The sequence below is a fragment of the Martes martes genome (assembly GCF_963455335.1).
Source record: "Martes martes genome assembly, chromosome: 16".
In the NCBI taxonomy this organism is placed as follows: domain Eukaryota; kingdom Metazoa; phylum Chordata; class Mammalia; order Carnivora; family Mustelidae; genus Martes; species Martes martes.
The window spans coordinates 3,390,150-3,412,645 of NC_137904.1; the positions used below are offsets into that span (position 1 = coordinate 3,390,150).

Below are 22,496 nucleotides of genomic sequence, written 5' to 3' on the forward strand. Positions count from 1 at the left end.
CCCCACCTCTATCTGCCTTTGACCTCACTCCTCTTCGGCTGCTAAGCCAGGGGCAGAGTAATTCTTAGTTTGACAACACACACACACACACACACACACACCCCTTTTGCTGAACCATTTGAAAGTAAGCTGCACGACAAGTCACTGTTAAATGTTAGACTGAACTGTATTCTCCAACCCAAAGACACCATTTATCACACTGAGCCCCAAAATAACAACAACCCAAGGTTTGTTGGCCGCACCCCAGGAACGCACGTACTTTGCAGAGCACAAGATCTGTGCCCGACTCCCCACCATCCCCATGCCTGGGGGTGGGGGTAGGGGTGGGGGGGCTCATCCCTGGGGTGGGCAGCCGTGAGAGGAGGGAGGCCGCTGCTCTCAGCAACCACCTTGGCCTGGGAGATTATGCTGGCCGGGCTGCCGAGGAAATACGTGAAATTCCCCCACAGCCCGTGACAACACAAAATGAGAATTCTTCCCCAGGGAAATGGAAGGGACATGACGAGGCTGTCTTTCCCCAAGATGGGGTCACCCCATCTCCCATCCCATAGCCTCTTCCATGGTGCAGGCTTGTCCCTTGCCCATCAAGGCGTGGAGCCTGAGCGGGCGTGTGACTGCTTCAACTGACTGATGACAGCAGAGGCGACAGCATGTGGCTTCCGGACCTGGGTCATAGAGCGGAGCAGCTCCTGCCTCGTTTGCTGGAAGCCTTGTGCTTGGCGCTTGGAGCAGTCGAGTAAGAGACCTGACCAGCTGCCTGGGGGTTGCCATGACAGGAGGAAGCCCTTAAGGGGTATCCGACCTAAATTCATTTACTCAAAAGAAAAACTTCCCTTATCAAGCAATTGAGACCACAAGGTATTTTGCTCGATGCTGTGGTAGATATAAACATGACTAATACGTTGCCCTTCGTTTCAGATACTGAACTCTACTGATGCCAGCCTGGAAGGTGCCACCTCTCGGGGGCTCGAATGACCACAGCCAACACACCAGGCGTGCTCCTGCCCCAGGACCTTGGCACTTGCTGCTCCCTCTGCCTGGAGTGCTCTTCTCCCAGATGTCTGCCAGGCTCACTCCCTCCCCTCTGTCCAGGCTTTATGTTATGTTCTCAAGGAAGGCTTTGGGCAAACCCCACCCCTGGCACACCCTGTTTTATTTTTCCCACCTCTTACCACCAACGGACACATCATGCATATTACTTGTTATTTATCATACTTGCTGCCTGTCCTTTTCCTCCAGCCCCACAAGGGCCTAGAAGAGTGCCTGGCACATATTTGCTGGATGCACGAATGCACGATGAATGGGAGGAGGGAAGGGTAAAGAGATTTCAGGGGGGACAAAAGAAGAGAGACGGACAGGGGGTCACGCAGAACTCACTTGACTGAGCTATGGATGCCGCTTTTCTCGTGTGAATCATCAACCTGAGATCCGCAGCAAGGCCCTGGGAGGGTGGTGTGCTTCTCCTGGACAGCAGCTGGAATGTTTCCTTAGGTTAAAATCAAGCCAGCTAATAAATTGTCATTCCTCTGATCATCTGACGTTTTGGAAGCATGATTCCTAGGACGTATGTCAAAGACAGAAGGGAGGTCCCCAAGAGAGAATGAACACAGGAGAGCAGGAGTGAGTATGTCAGGAAAGGAAGACTTGAGAAAAGCACCAAGGACACCAAAAAGGGTCTGTAGAGTTATTTTCAGAATAACCCCAGCCTGGGGATAAGGCTAGCCACTCCGGGCTGGTGGGGCAGTAGTTACAGGTGATCTAGAGGAAGGAGAACCACTCCCCCGCCTACTTCCTCCATCACTTTCTCAAAGAGAATGGTCATCCTATTGGAAAGTAGGGCTCAAAGAGGGTTTATTTAACCAACAGCAAGCACGTGTTCAGGGTCGACTATGGGAGGGTCTTAGTAGGCACTGGGGATCCAGAAAGCTCAAGGAGCTTGTGGTCAGACGGGAGGATGGGATCCTGAGAGGTGACCATGCACAGCGATAGGACCACCACCGACAAGAGCGACAGACACAAACCAGGCAGAAATCACTAGAAAAACAGGTGCAAGACTTGACTGACTATATCGCTCATGAAAGAGGCTCTCCAAATGGTCAATAAACATGAAAAGGTGCTCAATTTCATTAGTCACAAGGGAAATGCAAATTCAAACCATGATGCAATACCGCCACACACCCACCAGAATGGCCCAAATGAAAAACACGGAAAACCCTGCTTGTGAGGATGTGAAGCACCTTGAACCCTCACGGCTTCAGGTGGAGGGGGTGCAAAACAGGACAGCTGCTTATCAGATGAAAGCCAGTTACCAGTACCCACTCAAGTGAGACCTGTGCCGGCCCATGACACAGCAATTCCACTCCCAGACTTTTACTCGAAGGACACACACCACACAGTTCAGAGCAGCACCATTCCTACTGGACTATGCCCAATGAGTGAGACATCCAGCAGAGGCTAACACCAGACAGGTGCAATGGGAACTTGGAGGCGGGAGAAGGTCAATTGGCAATGCTTCTCGGAGAGGGTAATTCCCAGATAATTCTTCAGGAAGGGACAACTGCCCTGGGGTTCAGGCACAGCAGTGGGAAGATGGACAGAGGTGGGACTCAGGCTTGGTGGTGGGAAGAGTGTGGAGGTGGGATTTAGGCACAGTGGTGGGAAGATGGACAGGGGTGGGATTCAGGCTTAGCGGTGGGAAGATGGACAGAGGTGGGATTCAGGCTTGGTGGTGGGGAGATGGACAGAGGTAGGATTCAGGCACAGTGGTGGGAAGACAGACAGGCGTGGGATTCAGGCTTGGTGGTGGGAAGATGGACAGAGGTGGGATTCAGGCACAGCCGTGAGAAGAGGATAGAGGTGGGACTCAGGCTTGGTGGTGGGAAGAGTGTGGAGGTGGGATTTAGGCACAGTGGTGGGAAGATGGACAGGGGTGGGATTCAGGCACAGTGGTGGGAAGATGGACAGGGGTGGGATTCAGGCACAGTGGTGGGAAGATGGACAGGGGTGGGATTCAGGTTTAGTGGTGGGAAGATGGACAGAAGTGGGATTCAGGCTTGGTGGTGGGGAGATGGACAGAGGTGGGATTCAGGCACAGTGATGGGAAGATGGACAGGGGTGGGATTCAGGCACAGTGGTGGGAAGACAGGCGTGGGATTCAGGCTTAGCGGTGGGAAGATGGACAGAGGTGGGATTCAGGCTTGGTGGTGGGGAGATGGACAGAGGTGGGATTCAGGCTTGGTGGTGGGAAGATGGACAGAGGTGGGATTCAGGCTTGGTGGTGGGGAGATGGACAGAGGTGGGATTCAGGCTTGGTGGTGGGAAGATGGACAGAGATGGGATTCAGGCTTGGTGGTGGGAAGATGGACAGAGGTGGGATTCAGGCACAGCCGTGGGAAGAGGATAGAGGTGGGACTCAGGCTTGGTGGTGGGAAGAGTATAGAGGTGGGATTCAGGCACAGTGGTGGGAAGATGGATGGGGTGGGATTCAGGCACAGTGGTGGGAAGACAGAAAGAGGTGGGATTCAGGCTTGGTGGTGGGAAGATGGACATAGGTGGGATCCAGGCTCAGTAGTAGATAGAGGATAGAGGTGAGATTCAGACACAGCAGTGGGATAAGGATAGATGTGGGATTCAGGCATGGTGGTGGGAAGACGGACAGAGGTGGGACTCAGGCACAGTGGTGGGAAGATAGATGGAGGCAGGATTCAGGCATGGTGGTGGGAAGATGGACTGAGGCAAAAACCATGAGAAAGCATGATTCCTTTAGGGAAGGGCAGGTGGCCAGCTCCACTGGAAGATAAAATATGACACAGGGCACACTGGGAAATTTTGCCTCATGGGCCACGTGGCAGATGGGAATGGCCTTGGATAGCAGGCTATGTGTTAAGGGTTTATTCAAGGGTTTTGTGAGGCCATTGTCAAACTTTCAACCAGCATGTGACAAATCAGCCTTGGGATTCAGAGGACCACACCAACAAAGGGGTGAGGGGGAGACCAGGGGAGAGACACCTGCCACAGAGGGCTCTGAAGTCATATAGAGAGTTTGCTGCTTAAAAAGGAGCTGAGAATTGCAGATGAGGACAAACACATCTCCAAGTCATAAGGAAACCAGAGTTTGTGAAAGGGGACTGCTATTGATCATCTTTAAAGAATTGAAGAAGATGAAAGATGTACAAGAGAAAACAGAGAGCGAGACAGACAAAGACAGAGACAGACCCTAGAAACGGCTGTCCCAATTTCAGAGAATATCAAAAGCATAGGATCTTGGGAGCTACAATCTCTGAGCCGGCCAGCCCCCGGACAGAGCTCTCTGCATGCCATCAAAGGCAGTTTGGGAACACGCAGGAAAGGACCTGGGGATCCCCAGGGGCTGGAATGGCTTCACCAACAGTAATACAAGAAAATACATGAAAACAGCATCTCTGGATTTGAGCGAGTCCTGCCAGAGCCTTGTGAGAATGTGGAAAAGCACGAGCTGAGGGAGGACACAGAGGGATTCCCCATTGGCTCACTAACCAAACTAAAAGGCTGTTGAGGATCTGCATCTGCACTCTGTTTTGGCCCTTGAAAGCATGCCATTTTTTCAACACACAGCTCAGTGGCATAAGGACATTCACATCGTCACATAGGCACCACCACCATCTGTCTCCAGAACTTCATCTTCCCAAATGGACACTCCAAACCCATGAAATGATAACTCCCCAATTCCCCTCTTCCTATTCCCCAGCTGCTGGTAACCACTGGGTTTTCTTTCTGTCCCTCTGAGTTTGACGACTCTGGGATCCTCATATATGGGGAACCATGCCATACTGGTCCTTTTGCGACGGGCTTATTTCACACCACATAAAGTCTTTAAGGCTCATCTATACTGGAACATGTCAGAATTTTACTCCTTTTTGAGGCTGAGTAATATCCCATCGCACGTATATGCCACATGGTATCCACCCTTCATCTGTAGATGGACATTTGGGTAGATTCCAGCTTTTAATAGAGTGCCATTGTTTAAGGGCTTTCAAAAGAGTTCAGAAGGCATGCTTGCCACACAACAGAAGGGATAAAGGAACTTTATATGACAGAGAAGATTCAGAAAGACCTCAAACTAGTGGGGTCCAAATGTGGATGAGACTCCTAATTGTCCTCCTACATCCTTTTTTCTTTCTTCTATAATAATATAATGTTTGGATATTTTAGATTACATTTCCCAGATTCTCTTGTAGTCAAGTGTGGCCATAGGTCTATATTCTGGCCATCAATACAGGTATATATTGAAGAATGCAATTTCTACATCATGCCTTGGAAAGGAAGAGGCATGCCTCCTTCCTTCCCTTTCTTCCTCTTGCTAGCTGGAATGAAGATATGATAGCCATTGCTAGGCAGCCATTATGCACCATGAGATGAAAGCCACATGTTCAGGCAGGCAGATCAACAAGATGGAAGGAGCACAGGTTCCCAACCTACGAACCTGTCACATAAAGTCTGGATGACTTATGGTCAGCCTGTTACATGAGAACATGCATCTTCTCTATGGTGAGCCCATCTCTGTGTATCCCCCACAGGGACTGACTTATGTAAAGGTCAGCCATTCTTTGGAGCGGACTGTGTCGGCCAGCTAGAACTGAAGCAATTCAAGTTCAGAAGGTACGGTTTCGAGAGACTCTCCTACTGGTTGGGTAGACAGGACCATGCAAATACAGTCTAGACATTAACAAAACTTGTCCTCCCGAAACGAGATCAGATGGTTTTGTGAGCAATTATGTCCCCAAGTCATACCTATGAAGACAATAGACATCAGTGATTGCCTGGGATGGCAGAAAAGGAAGAAAAACAGGCAGGGCACAGAGGAATTCTAGGACGTTCAAAATGCTCTGTATAAGATTACAATGATGCCTGTGGGTCACTATAGATTTACCAGAACTCAAAGAAAGCCCAACACCAGGAGTGAACCCTGAGGCATTTGGGGGTGACTGTGATGTGTCACCAGAGGTTCATCCTTGGTTGAAAAGGTACTATCCAGTGGATGATGCTGAGAACAAAGGAAACTATGCACGTGTTGGGGGGTGGGGAGGGGAGGGAGGGATTATGCAGGAAATCTCTGCACCTTCCTCCCAATTTTGTTGCAAACCTGAAAATGCTCTCAAGAATTAAGTCTTTATTTAAAAAAAAAAAATGATAATCCTGTTGCCGCCTCCATCCACTGGTTAGGTTGCAGGAGTAACAGGCAATAAGTAATCCCTGATCTTTGAAAACACTGAATGGGGAGGAGCATGGGTGGCGGCGAGGGGGGTGGGGGGGCGGGGATCGGACTCTGAGAGGCTGAGCAGTGGACCCGAGGTGGGACTGTCCTAACCCAATCCCTTCAACAGACCCCGTACAGGAGCCCTGATGGGGAGCCGGCAGATGGAACCTTGGGCCAAGAAGGGGCATTCTCTGCCCACCTTGGGGCAATGCTACACACTGCCTTGGGCCAGGGGGAGAACAGGAGAATGGAGAGCGGGTGGCACCTCCTTCTTTATCCGCAGCCTCCAACATAGGGCCACGCAGTCTTGAGGGCCCGCTTCTGCCAACTCCCACAAGTCCCAGCACCTTGTTTTTCCAGCTGACTTGGGAACCTTCTAGAACCTTCTAGAACCTTCTAGTCTTCTCCCAACCCCACACAGCTGGCACTGCACGGGCCTGAGCTCCTTAGCATCACTAGCCCAGAAATGTGTTTTCTGGACCCTCCCCAAGGCCACGCCCTCAAATCACCTCCCTCGGCCAACTTCTGCCTCTCTAACGTAGGGGTTTTATGACCAATTTCTTTCAAAATCATGCCCTTGCTTTCCATCCTTCCTTTGTGTCTTAGAGCCCCTTATCCCCAAACCAGTATCATCACGCCATGCCCTGCAGGCCGATGCGACGTCACGGGAGTCCTCTGCACTTCTGCCCTGCTGCTAGCCAGCTCATGGGTTTGGAGGAAGAATTCACTTTAGACATCCTCGGGGCACGAGAAGTCAGGTGGCCACGGTAAGCCCCATCTCTGATCACCTGCTTGCTAGAGAGGGAATGCCAGAATATTCCTATCCCCAGGGCCACCAGAGTCCAGGGCACCTTAACAGACCCATCCAGACGCCGCTGTAGGGTCGCAGGCACAGTAGGGAATCCTGGACGCAAGCCCCTCGTGCTCTTCTGTGGGTGGTCCCAGGCTGCGAGGGGGTGCCCAGGGCCGCTGGCACAAATGTTTGAGGAGGCAGGCAAGGCCAGTCTCAGCCCCCTCGGCCCTTTTCTCAGGGGGCACAGGGAGTGGTGTCACTGCCCAAGTTGGAAGGATCGGGATAGGCGGGTTCTCTCTCCTGGGGAGTCTTTCCCACTGCTCTCTCCTTCCCAGAAAGCTCTCTTTCCTCTCCAAAGCATTACTCCCTTTCAAAGGGGGGAGGAAAAAAAGAAAGGGAAGAAAACCCGAACCTCGTTGTCGGTGCTTGCTCCAACCCATCCCCCTGCTTGGGAGTGACCGAGGGGAGTCTGCCCTCAGGGGTTCCTCCTCGACTAGCAGACCCAGGTTCAAGAACAATGCTTTACAAGCCATAAAGGGTGATACGCAAACTAACATCGGTTATTGCTAGTACTTGACTTTCTCCCAATTTAAAAACTTGAGTTCTATGCCTCCCTCGGCCTCCTCCAGGGTCAGCACGGCCGGGCCCCCCTGGGGAAGGTTGCAGAATCGCCAGAAATCCTCCCAGCATTTCTCCCCCCTGAAAACGGGGCTCCTGATTGCCTCACAGCCCACGGAGCAGGCAGGACAGGAAGCTCCTCTATCTTGTAAACATCGTGTTGCAAACAGACACTTGACTTCCCTAGGTCCCTGTAGAGAAGTGGCCCCAGGTCTGGGAGTGACTTGCGTGGGGCTGGCTCCCCGGGGCTTCCCCACCGTCAGACTTCCAGAACGGCTCGTCTTAAGTCTGACTCACGTGGAGGGCGGGCACGGGTTCCCAAGGAGAGGGCTCTCAGCATGTGGGGTTTGCCAGGGGCCCCTGGGGCCTGGATGGACCCCCCCCCCCAGAGGGGGACATCCGCCTTGTCCTGTCCGGGAAGGCAAAGACACAGGATTTTTGCTCCTTCGGATGCACAGTGAAGTGCCCGGAGGGCGCAGTCCCCGGGTTGCAGGAGGACTGAACCCCACGAGATCTCAGAGGGGAGGGTCAATCACCTGTCACCCAAGCCTGGGGCCCCAGGCTTCCTCTGTGCAGCGGCTCAACCGGCCAACACGGATAGAGCACGCCAAATCCTGGCCCGCTGGGCACTGGGGGGAAGGGGCTGAACACGACAGCTGGGGGGGTCTCCTCATCGGGAAGACGGGGGAGAGGCAAGAAGGCACATTAGGTACTGGAGAAACTGAGGCAGGTAGCCTGGCCAGAGGAGAGGGTGCGTGTTCGGGGGGAAAGACTCCAAGAGCCGGACTCAGGGTTGACATCTGAATGTCCACCAAGGACTCTGGTGAGTCCCTGTGAGGCAGGCGTTCCCAGAGGCTTCCAGAAGCTTCCAAGCCTATGACAAAGGGGTTTTTGTAGGAAGAGTCTGCTGCCAGGGCAAGGAAGGCCCACGGGCGGGCGCGTGGGGACAAAGCTGAATGGCGTGTGGCAGAGCGCGCAGTGGGGAAGTGAGAGAGGCCAGGACCCCGGGCGGCGCCATGACATGGGCCGGGGAGCGAGAACGGGAAGATGGAGGGAGGACCCAGAGGTGACTCCAAGGTTTCATGTCTGGGAGGCTGTTGTCACCAGAGACAAGAATGGGGAAGTCCGCAGAGGAAGCCCACTTTGTGGGTGAGGAGCTGGGCTCCCGACAGGGGGTGAACTTGACATAGTGCAAACAGCAGGCCTGGGCTTGGAGATGCACCTGCAGGAGAGGGACGCGGACGTGCCCGGGGATGGCTGGGAGAGGAGGTGTGGGCGGGGAGAGAGAAAGCTCCAGGGGAGCTGTAGGCATCAGGGGTCTCGGAAACTCCAGGGAGCCCTACCAGCTGGGACGCGGCCGCTGGAATTCACCATCAGGCAGCCACCAGTGACCTTGGAGGGAGCCGTCCTATAGAGGAGGCTGGGCGGGAGGAGGCACGGCGCGGCCAGGGTCTGAACGCGGCACCCGCCCAGGAAGGTGACCCTCCACGTAGGGCTTGATGGGTGCCCTTCACCAGCTGTTGGAAGGAGCTAAGAACAAGGTAGACCCCCCCCACAAAAGCCCATGCTTCAGCACAGGGTGTGCGCAAGGGTCTCCTGCCCTGGACGGCTACGCTTTTCTGACCCCCAAAGCAGCCCTGCTTGGGAGGCTGTGGGATTTGGGGGGGAACTGGGCAACTTCGGGATTTTGTCTGTTCAAGGCCACCGAACTCCTTAAATTCAAATTCCATTCTCAGAACTACTGAGCTGTATTCAACCCGTCAGACACAGCCGCTAGGATTTGGAGAACTAGAGACCTGGGAACGGAGCAGCCTTGGCCTCCATTCTCACGGCAGTCCTGACTTCACAGGACATGTATTTCCCCTGAATGCTTCCCCCCGACGGGGAACTCATTACCGCAAGGCCACCCAGTCTGCTGTTGATCTGTTCTGAATTTGTCCGCGATATTCCCTGCACCCAACTTGAGGCCTGTTGAGGTCCTGTTTTTGGCTTCCTGGGGACCGAGCCTCACGGAGCAGTCCGCCTTCACCTTTTCCGCGGGACGCTGCCCTCCGAACATGTGGAGATAGATACGACTTGTCCCCGGGGCCCTCTTCCTCGAGGAAAGCCTCTCAGCCTCTTTGGCGTGACGTCATCACCGTCTTGGCTCCCTGCATCTGCGTAGGACACGGTTTGTCAGCATCCCCGGCAGACACGGCCCCTGGAGCGGAACGGGGCCACCCTGTTGCTGAAGGGCTTGGGAAGCAAGGACTCAGAATTCGTGGCTCACTGCTGGAGGCCAAGAATCAAAGCCGGGAGCACTGAAGTAGCAGGTATGTGCGTGGCAGGCTCAGGAAGGGAGACGAGGAGGGGAAGACGGCCCCCGGCAGCCAGGATGCGCGAGCAGAGGGACTAAATGAAGACCAGAGCCTTTATCCTGACTGTCCAGGCACAGAGCACTCCCCTGCTCCGGCCGCCAGCCCCGGGGTACAAGAGATGAGTCTATCCCAAAATCACTTGGCAGAGCCCTCACTCCACACCTGACGGCAGCGGGACAGAGAGGGATGAGGCGGGCCTTATCTTACTTAGGAGTAAGGATGCAAAAGTCCGAAAGAGGTTCCGAGCAAGTCAAACCTGGCACTGCTTGGAAAGAATAAAACGCCTTGACCAGACGGAGTTTGTTCTAGAAATGCAGGACGGGCTCAATCCAAGGAGCTAATGACATCATATGTGACACAAACCTACAGCAAGGGAAAAGGCTCCAAGAGCGTCCTGGTAGACGCGGAGGGAAGTATTCGACAGACTTCCCTCCCATTCATGCTTCCAAAAGTCCTTAGTCATGAGGAACTGTAGGAAACCTCCTTTACACGGGACACTTGACCGGACCCACGTATCAGAGAAACAAAGCCCCGGGCTCGGGCCCGTCCCTGGGCACTCAGGGAGCCGGGAGCAACTGCGGCGCTGGCTGGGACGGAGCAGAGGGCTTCTTGTAAGAATGCCGTTAGCAAAAGTGACGCTCTTTTGTCATCTTGAAAATGGCCTGAATTCAAGACTTGATGAGAAATTCAGAGAGCATAAGCATGGTGGGCGGGGGGAGGGGGTGCAGTGAATCGTCAGGAAGTTCACCCCCTGTGCCCACCCCCACCACACACATTTGTTTTTGTTTTTTTTTTAAGATTTTATTTATTTGTCAGAGAGAGAGCACAGGCAGGGAGAGGGGCAGGCAGAAGGAGAAGCAGGCTTCCCACTGAACAGGGAGCCCGATGCGGGACTCGATCCCAGGACCCTGAGATTATGACCCGAGGCAAAGGCAGACGCATCACCGACTGAGTCACCCAGGTGCCCTGAGCCTGACCGTTTATGCAAAACTTTGAAAGAGAGAGGGAGGGAAATTATGTATGTACATGGATGCACATGGACTTCGTGGTTCTGGGAGGAGAGCTCCGGGTGGACAAGGAGAATGTGGGGGAGGAGGGTGACCGGATGATAGAAAACCAACCTTTCTTAACCCTATAAGGGCAGTCACTCTGGAGAGGGACAGAATGCAAGCCCAGCGGACAGTGGCGCACAGGGGCTCCCGTCGCTGCTGGGGTACGGAGGCGGAGGCCTCCTGCCGGGAGCCCACGGAGGCAGTGGTGACACACGCTCCCTGCTGATGGTCAGGGCGGAGGAAAAGGGAAGCACCAGTAATAGAACTGATGGCCTCAAGGGCTGAGCCCCTGGTCTACGCTGCACAGCTTCAACTGGGCCGGCTAACTGCCTAAGGGTGGGGATTACGGTGATCCGCATTCCTGTGTCTCTCTGCCTTGGATCTCTCGGGTCTCACGGTGAATAGAACTTCACTAGGAAAGCCTTTCCTTCACCCCCCAAGCTACAGGGGAGGGTCCCAGCCGCGTGACGAATCTCACGAGGGCAGGAACACTGTGTTGCTCAGGACGCCCAGAGGGAGCCCAGCCCATGCCCGGCACACGGAAGGTGTTCCATGGAGAAGTGTGCTGAGCCGGGGAAGGGAAGGTGGGAGCTCAGGAAGGGACTGCAGAGAGCACCTGTTACACACCTGTCACACGCCCCCACGCAGATGAGAACGGACATCCCCATGGACGTGCGCGGATGCACCCAAGGTCATGTACCTGGTGCTGCGGGACACTGGCAGGAACAAGGCCAACCAAGTACGGGAGGCAGAAGCCCAGATGCCACCTTCAGCCCTCACACCCCAGCCCCTGCCCCCAACAAGGAAACCACACAGCCTCATTTGCCTGGGTCAACAACAGCAGCTAGAAGACTCCAGAGGACACGAAAATGAAAAGCACACCCCTCCCTCCCGACCCCACCCTCCTGCAGGCGGGTAACTCCCATTATTGGCCTGCATGGACTTCGGGCCTCTGACATCCTGGGGAGCGGAGTGGGGGGGTTCACAGTGACAGCTTAACAGCCACACAGAGGGTCAGGTGGCTCAGGTGAGCAAGCCAACACGTTGCTGGTCAGACCCTGTAAGCCAGAGTGGTCAGTGGTCCGGCAGGAGGACACACAAGGTGTGGTGAGGACAGGGGGAGTGGCCAGGGCTGGGGAGTGGAGAGGGGGTGGAAGAAAAGACGTCAAAGATGATGAGGTTTGAATGCGGGGATGGAGTCACAGTCCACTGGGCGGCAGAGGAAGGGAAGAGCAATGTACGAAGAAGGAAGAGCAGGTGCAAAGGCACTGGGGTTTGCCCGAGCCTCGGGAGAGACAGCAGCAGGGTGGCCCTGAGCTGGCTGGTGGGAGACCTGGCTAGACATGCCAAGGTGTACAAGCCTTCTCCAGGGTGTGGTAGCAGGTCTGAAGGGTTCACAGTCAAAACACTTGCTCTGATTTGTTGCCTTACGTGATCATGGCCACGGGAACAAGGCTGAGCAGGGAGCTGGTGTAAAGCTGGAAACTACTGCCCCAGCCCACCAGATTTGAGAAGGACCCAGTGCCCGTTCTGTGCCACCAGTCACCCACTGTGTCCTCACACTCAGTCCCTACCATGCTACAGCTCTATCACCCTTATCCAGAAGGCACCTCACTGAAACCCCTGGTTATCCAGAACCTGGCCATGAGTCTGGAAGCAAACAGAAAAGACCCATGGTGGGCCACCACTCATGCCCCCAAAGTCACTATGCTGTGCATCACCAAGAAAGAAATATTGCTGTCCATTATCATGGTAAGGTGCCACCGATGGTAAGATGCATCTTGATTTCTGAGTCATTAAAGTGTGAAATCACATATGTCTTCAATCCACAGACTATCCTAATACATCATATGTGTTTGCTCTAGGAACGTCTCATCTTCCCTTGGGGACAAGTCAGTGTAACCCCTCCTGTGTTCCCTCCCATACACATCTACACCAGACGCTCCCCTGAGTGACTGCTTATCACTCTCTGGCCTCTCTAAAAGTTTCCTCTCTTAAGATGCTGTGATCCAGACCTTGAGCCCACCCACAGCTGAGCCAAGCAAGACTCTGGCTCCCAGCGATCCCACAGGGCTGGCCAGGTGAGCCCACTGGGTGAGCCTCTTGAAACAAAGGCAGAGTCAGCAAGGACTTGGGGACAGAAGATAATCATCCCCCTCTTAAGCTGGAGATGTTGGGGGGGGGACTTAAAATCCCAATGAGGCCCAGCATACAAAGACCCCAAGCCTGCCTGTCCCTACAGTCCTGGGTGCTTATGCTTCAAAAAGCAAGGAAGGGTCTCCTGAAAAGAGAGGGTATCCAGGAAAAGAGAGCTGGACCATTGGAAACCTTCTTTGTCTTCCTGGACACACAGGGCGGTGGGCGCGCTGAGGAAGCTGGGAAGGTCCTGATCTGCCTTCTGGTGTTCTGCAAACACCCAGGAAGCAACTCCATGTGCAGCTCGCCTCGTCACACTTTTCTCATGGAATCTCCCCACAGCCCTGGGGAGGCCGCTATTAGAGCCCATTTTACAGAGAGGGCAACGGGGCTGCGTGGGGGAGGGACAGAAGATGCTCAAGGTCACACAGCAAGACGCCTGGGGGCGGCAGCTCAAGTCTCCTTTCCACATGGCACAGGGTTCCCCAGCAATGGCTCCGGCGCCTTCCTGAAGGAGCTTACTCAAATTTTAGAAAACTACAGATTGCAGACCTCGCTCCCCCCGCCCCTCCCGAAGAACGGGGCTGGGGCCTGGGGGCTGTGACAAGCTCTGGGAACCAGCGACTCACCAGATGGTCCAGGCCGGGAGGAAGAGTGCAGACGAGAAGATGCGGCGACCACCAGAGGGAGGAAGGGTGGCCTGATCCAGAAAGGGGCCTTCCGGGCAGACCTGGCCTACTTTTAGCCCTCATTTCGCCCAAACCCACCCCTCCGCTCTGCTCTGAGGCTTTTAACTCACTTGATACCACATCCTGCCGCTTTCATCTCGCGTTCCTTCTCCCTCCGAACCATCCAACCACCCCGGCCTTCCTCCTGCTGACCTGCACCTCTCGCTAATTTACCCCCGGGGCCTGGGCTGGGCCAGCGCGTGGGCGCACGCACACCTGCACACGCGCGCACACACCTGCACGCACGCACGCACCCGCGGACTACGCGGGAACACCCGGGTGTAAACACGGCTCCTGCCACCGCGCCCACGAGCGGGGCTGCAGAAGAGCGGCCGGCGCCGGGGCACCCCCGCGACGCCCGGGCCCTGGCGGCGACGCCCACGCTCATCGCGACGGTCCCCAGGCGGAGCGACGCGGGCTCCTGACCCCCACTCGGGCCGGTCTTCGGGGGAGGAGGGAGGACGCGGCCACACGCACGGCCCCGGCGTTCGACAGTGCCCCCCACCCCGGGGCGCCCCTTCTGTCTCCGGGAGTACCGGGACGGCCGGTCGCGGCCCCGCGTGTCCCCGAGCCCGGACACAGCAGGACTGCCCAGCCCGCCCGCGGCGGACGCCGCTCTCAGAGCCCACCGCTCCCCGACGGTGCCCACGCTCCTCGCACCTCCCCGCGCGCCCTCACCGCCCGCCCTGCCACGCACCTGCAGTCCCCGCCGGGCGCCGAGCCCTTCTCCAGCGGCGACTCCCCGCGGCTCGCGTGCGGTCCGGACCACGGCGCCGGGCGGGAGCAGCGCGGCGAGTCCCAGCACCCGCCCCGGCCGCGCTCGGACGGCTGGCCGGGGGCGGGGCCATGCGGGGTGGGGCGGGGCCATGCGGGGTGGGGCGGGGCCATGCGGGGTGGGGCGGGGGCGGGGCGGGCGCCCGGCGGGTCTCCAGCGCCACCTGGCGGCCAGGGCGCGCGGGCCAGGGGCCAGCCGGCCACGCGTCCTCCGAGCCCCGCTTACCCAGCGCAGCGCCGGAGCCGCGGCTCCAGGGTGGAGCGCGTCGGTCCTGGAAGGGACAGGCCCCGCGGGTGGACGGCCGCGGCCGGGGGGGCCCCGAGCGCCTCCGGCCCCCCGGGAGTCAGGTGCGGTCGCGTCCCGGGGAGCGGAAGCGCGGCCTCGGCCCCGCCGGAGGGGTGGGCGGAGCCGGGGGGAGGCTTGGGGTGGGGGCTTCGGGGAAGGAGGAGAAAGGGGAAGCTCGGTCGAGCTGCTTCCTTCTCTCGCGGCGACCCAGCGCCCCACTTCCTCCTCCTACTTCTATTTTCTTGGGGCGCCCTTAACCTTTGCCATGCCTGCGCCCCTGGTGCGCGGACGCGCGCCGGGACCCCCAGCCTCCGGGCTGACTGCCCCCCTCCGCCGCCGGTGGCTGTCGCTCGGCCCTTTCTCAGCCCCCGAAGCGGGGGGAGGGGTCGTCTCCAGAGTCCAGACCCTATTCTTGCCCCTTCGGCTTCCCCCCACAGACGCCGCCGCCAGGAAGAACCCCGCGCGGGATCGTGCCCGTGCCTCGCCCCCACCCTTCCAGAATGGGGCTGGGAGGGTTGCGCCGGCAGCCCCGGCGAGGCAAGAATAACCCTTGGTTGCGGAATCGGCACAGGGCCAGGCTGAAATTTCCACTTCCACCGTTGAATGGGACTCCTGTGTCACAAGAGCTGTTGAAGGCGCTTGAAACTGGCCACAAGGTCGGACGTTACTGTGGGTCAGAAGCCACAGCCCTACCTGAGGCTTTGAAGAGATGTGAACACCGGTGACTTTTCTCTTCCTGACTCCCAAAATACCAAGAAAAAGCAACTTCCCCAAAGGCGCAGAAACAGAAAGTACCCTTGGGCGAACACGACGGTCTGGTTCCAGCCTGCACTTAGGTCTGGAAGGGCGCTCCGAGCCCGTCTAGTACTTGGATGCGTCACCCCCTCCCTCCCCCCCCCACACAAGCGCGCGCCACCATGTCACAAATAAGGAACCCGAGCCACAAAAGACTGAGAGGGCACGCTGAGGTCACACGACTTGATAAGGGTGGGCTCAGACTCTAGTCTCCCCAATCCCCACTCTTTTCCACCCCAAAAATAGCAGAAGGGGGAAGAGGGAGACAGCCCAGAGGTGGCCAGGGTGGGACGCTGGGGTGGCACTGCTCTGGAATCAGGAACTGAGTCTCCAGGATGGCACAGTGTAGCCCGGATTGACGTGTTGGGTGGTGAGATCACTTGCAAGGAAGACACCAGGGAAATTATGGCACCTTTTCTTCCTCTATGTCCTTGGTATCCTAAAACTGAATATGGAGGAGAGCAGAGTTGCCTGTTAGAGCTCACAGCCAGGGAGCCGAGCCTGCCACAAAGCCCACTTAGTCCCACCCTGCGTCCCCTGCCTTTGCATGCTATCCCACCCCCTCACTGAGCTCCCCTTGTGTCTCCCTGTCGTCAGAGGGCCGGCCACTGACCTGGAGATCTGGTCACCACCTGACACCTATTGGCCAGAACTTGGAACTACAGCCACTCAGACACATTTCTTCAACCCTCTTCCCCCACCTCTCCCAAGCAACTGGTTAAGACTCAAGGTGCCCTCACCTGGGTGGCTCAGTGGGTTAAGCCGCTGCCCTCGGCTGGGGTCATGATCTCAGGGTTCCGGGATCAAGTCCCGCATCTGGCTCTCTGCTCAGCACGAGCCTGCTTCCCTCTCTCTCTCTGCTTACTTGTGATCTCTCTCTGTCAAATAAATAAAATCTTAAAAAAAAAAAAAAAGACTCAAGGTGCCCTTGTCACTCGCGTGGCTGCTGATTACGTGACACTTTGTACAGCTCTCTGTTGCTGCTTCATTTGAAAACATATGTCTGGGGCCCCTGGGTGGCTCAGTCAGTTAAGCGTCTGCCTTTGGCTCAGGTCATGATCCCAGGGTCTTGGCATCAAGATCTGCATCAGGCTCCCTGCTCAACAGGGAGTCTGCTTCTCCCTCTCCCACTGCCCCTGTTCATGCTCTCTCTCAGTCAAATAAATAAATAAAGTGTTTAAAAAATTAAATAAAACTATATGTCTCTCTGTAATCTCTCCTTTTCACTCTCTTGTCTTTTCAGAGGGGTCTAACCCATCTCTGCTTCCTCTTCTAACACGTTTCCTCTGATTTTCCTCTGAAAATAATCACCAAGGAAACACGAGAACTGAATAAATAAGTAAATGGAGAAGAGACAACGTTTCCTTAGTGGTAGAATTTCGATGGCTAAATGGAGGAGGACTGGTGAAATTAGAAAATCGCCATTTGGCAGATGTCACAGTAAGAATTTTTGCAGGCACGAATCATCAGCAGACGCCCCTTGTGGTGGCCAAAGGTGTGATGATGAGTGGGTTATTTGCGTAGACTTCAAGTAGCTCCCCGTGAGACACCTGTTGGCTACAAAGGGAAGAATAGTAACTTGATAACATAGAGACCAGGGAGAAATATACCTTAACCAAGTGAAAATATTGACGGTATCATAGCAAAGCATCGTCAATATCATTTACCTCTTGATTGGATGTGCTTGATTTCCACGGCATTCTGGTCAAAAGTGCCTTATCCCTGGGGCACCTGGGTAACTCAGTTGGGTAAGCGTCCAACTCTGGATTTCCACTCGGGTCATGATCTCCTGGGTCATGATTTCAGAGTCATGGGATTGAGCCCTGCATTGTTGGGTTCCCCGCTGCTTGTCCCTCTCCCTCTGCCCCTCCCCACACTCACATGTGCACACGTGCGCTCTCTTTCTTAAATAAGTAAATCTTTTCTTAAAAATGCCTTACCTCAATCTAACCATAAGAAAACATCAGACTAAACCAAATTGAAGGACATTCTTCAAAATCTTCCAACGGCACCAAGGTCAGGACGCAGAAGATGAGGGACAGTGTCACACAACAATAAAATGCAATGAGAGATTCTGGACTGGATCCTGGACCAAGAAAAAGGACATTAGTGGGACCATCGGCAACATTTGAATAAATTCTATAGATTCATTAATAGTACTGTATCAATATTAATCTCCTGATTTCAATAACCATACTATGTTATGTTCTATCCTAATATTTAGGGAACCTGGTTGAAACTTTTATGGGAACGCTCTTTGCAACTTTTTTTGGTAATTCCAAACCTGTATCCATGTATAAGATTTAAAGAGCAAAAAATAAATGTTCCAAATCTTACAAACACTTGAAAAACTTCCCCTTTCGTTTTCTGTTATTAAAACCTAAAAAGGAAACTATAGACCACTCTTCTCCACGATACAGACATAAAAATCTGAAGTAAAATAAGCACAAACCATATTCAGCCTTTAGTGAAAACAGTAATACGCCAGGACAACGTAGGGTTTGTTCAAGGGATGCCAACATCCTGGGGGAGCCTAGAGGAGTTTGGACATACTCGATGCCTCAGGTGGGCTGGTTTGCCCAAAGCATCGCTTGTCAAAATTCACGGGCCTGTGTAGAGGGGTTTGTGGGTGGACCAGAAGGAGTGGCCTCCAGTGGAAGTTCTAGAAGGTAAACATAGGAGAGGCTGACGCTCTGAACTGATCGACCGCCATCTTAAAATTTAGATGGGATGTTTGGGGAGCAGCTGGTGGACATGGGGCCGACCTTCGCCCCCCCCTCCCAAACCTGTCCTTTGGTGTTGCAACCAATATAGTGGTCACAGTGGGACTGTGACCACTATACCCGGCCAGTCTCACAGCTTAGCGTCTGGATCTGATGGGGAAAGAATTTCCCTCACAAGGAGCTGCTTCCTTTGGGGTCTTCCAACCTGGACACAGCAGGAGAAGAGCCAGGGGAGAGGGTTGGGGAGAAGCACACAGTGAAGGAAGCTTTGAAAGAAGCTGGAAGACTGGCACAGGGGCCAGAAGTTCAAGTGCCTCTGAGAGCCAAGTCAAGCTTATGGCGAGAAGGTGTTCATTTCCCATATGAGGGCATCACAGGACGGCATTGTTTATACCCTGTGCCTCCTGAAACAAACCCCCCAAATTTCCCTCTTTTATTTTCCCCAGTTCAGTAAGATTTTCTTTCCCTACACACAGTATTCTTATGATTTCTTTTCTGGCGGCATTTTACACTGTGTTCTTCCAAGAGACACATTTTGCATATTAAACATATAGGAATATTCTTCATTTCCATATGTCTATGTCTATGTATACATAGACATAGACATAGATATAGATATAGATATAGATATAGATATAGATATAGATATAGATGTTTGCTCACATTCCTCTTCAAGCCCATAACCCTCTTGGCTTCCTGTCTTTTCTCCACATTTGCTAGAGACATGATCACAAGAAATATTTCAACTTCGCCTAATCCCATTATCAGAAAAACAACTGCACGAATGCAAAACCGGCAATGGAACCTTGACCTTGATGTCTAGGAAACAATGGAATATGGAGAAGACAAGGTGTGGAAAACATGCTCCCGCCCCCACACAACACACACACACCAAGGGGGGCAGCTACAGCCCGCTGTGGGCATGTGGGATGCAGGGCTGGTGTGGTCAAGATTTTATAATTTTTAAAGAGAGATCAGAAATTAGAATTATTAATCTGAAATCTCTTGATTTTTAAATGCTGGCAGCTAATTCGATCTTTGAAAACCCCTGGCAGGCCAAACCAGACATGACCCTACTGAGTTGCAGTCTGTGACATCTGTTTTATATTACGCAGGTGGGAGCCGCACCAGTGAGACCTGAGTTATTTCTGTTAATGTGAGCTAATTTGTTCCCACTGGCTCCGGAGACACTTCGTTTATGGAAGGAGGGCCAACGTTAAAAGTTTATGAATGTTGTTCATCATACGAATGGGACACAGGAGAAAAGCCATATAACGACCCTAATAAGATGCACCCTGATGAAAACGCATAGTGACTGGGGAGAGAAAGACTTTGTCAAGATGACAAATGTGTCGATCTCAGTCCAACAAACAGTATGATATCTAGTGAGTGGAATGAAGAGCAAAGACTGTCCTTAACAGCAAAGACATTCCTGTGAAAACGAGAAAAACAAGGATGTCACTCCATGGGTGGTATCAATAATATTCTGAAAGTCAAGGGAAATCAGTAAGAGTCAAAAAATGAATAAGATAAATAAATTCGGGGGCGCCTGGTTGGCTTAGTCAGTTAAACGTCTGTCTTCAGCTCAGGTCATGATTTCAAGGTCCTGGGATCGACCCCTGCATCAGGCTCCCTGCTCAGCAGGAAGTCTGCTTCTCCCTCACCCTCTGCCCCTCCCTCCTGCTCATGCTCTCTCTCTCTCTCTCTCTCTCTGTCTGTCTCAAATAAATAAATAGCATATTTAAAAAAAAAGAACCTATGAACTTTATTATGGGATAAAAAAAGTGCCTTTCATAAATGGAAAAACACCTTATGTTCTTAAATGGGAAAATGATATTATCAAAGACACCCATTCTTTCCAGTTGACTATATGAATGTAATACAGTTTCAAATAAAAGACACAGAAGGCTTTGGGGAGAGGGAAGGAGATTGACAAAATGATTTTACTTTATATGATTAAAAAAAAAATGCTGTGTGAGAATAGCCAAGAAACTTTTCGAAAGGTTTCGTAATGAGAGAAGTTGCCATCTGAGATAGGAAAGTTTTCTGAAATCACAGAGTTGCATAAAATCACAATGGCACTATACGTGTAAGCGTTAACATCAACGGGGCCAAACTGATCTATCAGAAACAAACACAAGTGTCTGAATGAATTTAATATGTGCTAAAGAAGATAGGATTCAGGGCGCCTGGGTGACTCAGTGGGTTAAAGCCTCTGCCTTCGGCCCCGGTCATGATCCCAGCGTCCTGGGAGTGAGCCCCGCATCGGGCTCTCTGCTCCGCAGGGAGCCTGCTTCCCTTGCTCTCTCTGCCTACTTGTGATGTCTGTCTGTCAAATAAATAAATTTTAAAAATCTAAAAAAAAAAAAAAAAGAAGAAGAAGAAGATAGGATCCACTGGATCCATGACCCAAGAAATGAATCAGAACAACTAACTAACCACAGAGGGGGGAGAAAAGCAAGTGTGGCTTTCTACCTCCAATCCTACACCACAAAAAAACCAGACTAATGAAAGATCCACGTGCAAAAATTAAAATAAAACAAGAGTAGTCAAAAGGCAAAAAGGGAGTATGTATATATTGCTGGCGTTGTAACGGACCTTATAAAGCCTGACACCAAAATCAGAAGTTATGAAGGAAAAGACGGAGTTGGATATTTTTAAGTCAAATAACTTCTCTACATGAAAAATGACCATAAACACTGAATTAAAAGGCAAGTGGCACACTAGGGCAAAACGTTTGCAGTAACAAAGCACTCCACCTTTGATAGAAGACGTATTTTTTACATTAAAAAAAATTAGATTCCCAAAAGAGGAGTGATCTGAGCAGGTAAGTCGACAATTCACCAAATATATACAAGTAGCCATGACTATATGAAAAGTGTTCAACTCTAAGCGAAATGTAAATTAAAACGAGGAGATATAAACTCCCATCTGGCAGCTAGGCAAAGATAGAAGAATTTATATTACCCACAGTTTTCAAACATTTGGAGACCCACTTCTCATAAACCATACAGTAAGTATAAATTTGGTGTTGTGTATGGAAACATGAAAATGCACATACTCTTTAATCCAATAATGGTACTTCTAGGAATTTATTTGAAGGAAAAATAAATCAGTCTTGTATGCAAGATTGTAGGCGAGAGTACTCATCATGAGTTTGCTTATAATTTAAAGCAGTGAAAAATTTATAAGGAACATGAATATGTAAACACAGAGAATTAGTTTTAAAATATGCTTAATCTATGCGATAGTAATATTTGAACAATTGATTAATAATATTATGGAAGAATATTTAGTGACATGGAAAACTGTCCATGAAATATGAGGTTTAAAATGCAGTTTCAGAACAGTATACAACTTTTCGACCTAGAAATTCCATTCCTGGGAATCAGTCTTTTTTTTTTTTTAAGATTTTATTTATTTCTTTGAGAAAGAGAGAGAGAGAGAGAAAGCATGAGCAGGAGGGAGGGCGGAAGGAGAGGGAGAGGGAGAAGCAGACTCCCAGCTGAGCAGGGAGCCCAACATGGGACTCTAATCCAGAACTCTGGGATCAGGACCTGAGCCAAAGGCAGATGCTTAACCAGTGGAGCCACCCAGGTGCCCCTTTTGGAATCAATCATACAAAATTTCATGTGTATGAGTGTAGTCATCTAGTCACACACCCCAAAACAGCAAGAGAGGAGGGAAAAAGAGACATAAAAAAGGCGAGAAAGATAGAAACCAAGCTAAAACAGTAGAAACAAGCCGAAATGTATCAATCATCATAGTGAATGTCAGTGAAACAAAGTGACCCATTAACAGAGATTGTTGGATTGCATAAAATGAAATCCAATTAAAAAAAAATGAAATCCAATTAGTTGTGGTTTATGAGAGGGAAGTCTGAGGTATGAAGACCCAAAAGGGTTGAAAGTAAAAGGTTGAAACCAGAAACACACAGCAAATACTGACTAAAATAAAGGCGGTTTGTTGTGTTAATTTCACATTAAAATAGACATAAGT

General features: G+C 52.4%; 1 protein-coding gene across 1 annotated transcript in view; it reads right to left on the reverse strand.

Moving 5' to 3' along the window:
- PIK3R5 (phosphoinositide-3-kinase regulatory subunit 5) overlaps positions 1 to 14,683 on the reverse strand; it is a 61,891-nt gene extending 47,208 nt beyond the window's left edge. The window contains exon 1 of the mRNA XM_080827211.1: positions 14,617 to 14,683. The gene's annotated coding sequence lies outside the window, so the exon portion shown is untranslated. The remainder of the gene's footprint in view (positions 1 to 14,616) is intronic.
- Positions 14,684 to 22,496: the final 7,813 nt, after the last annotated feature.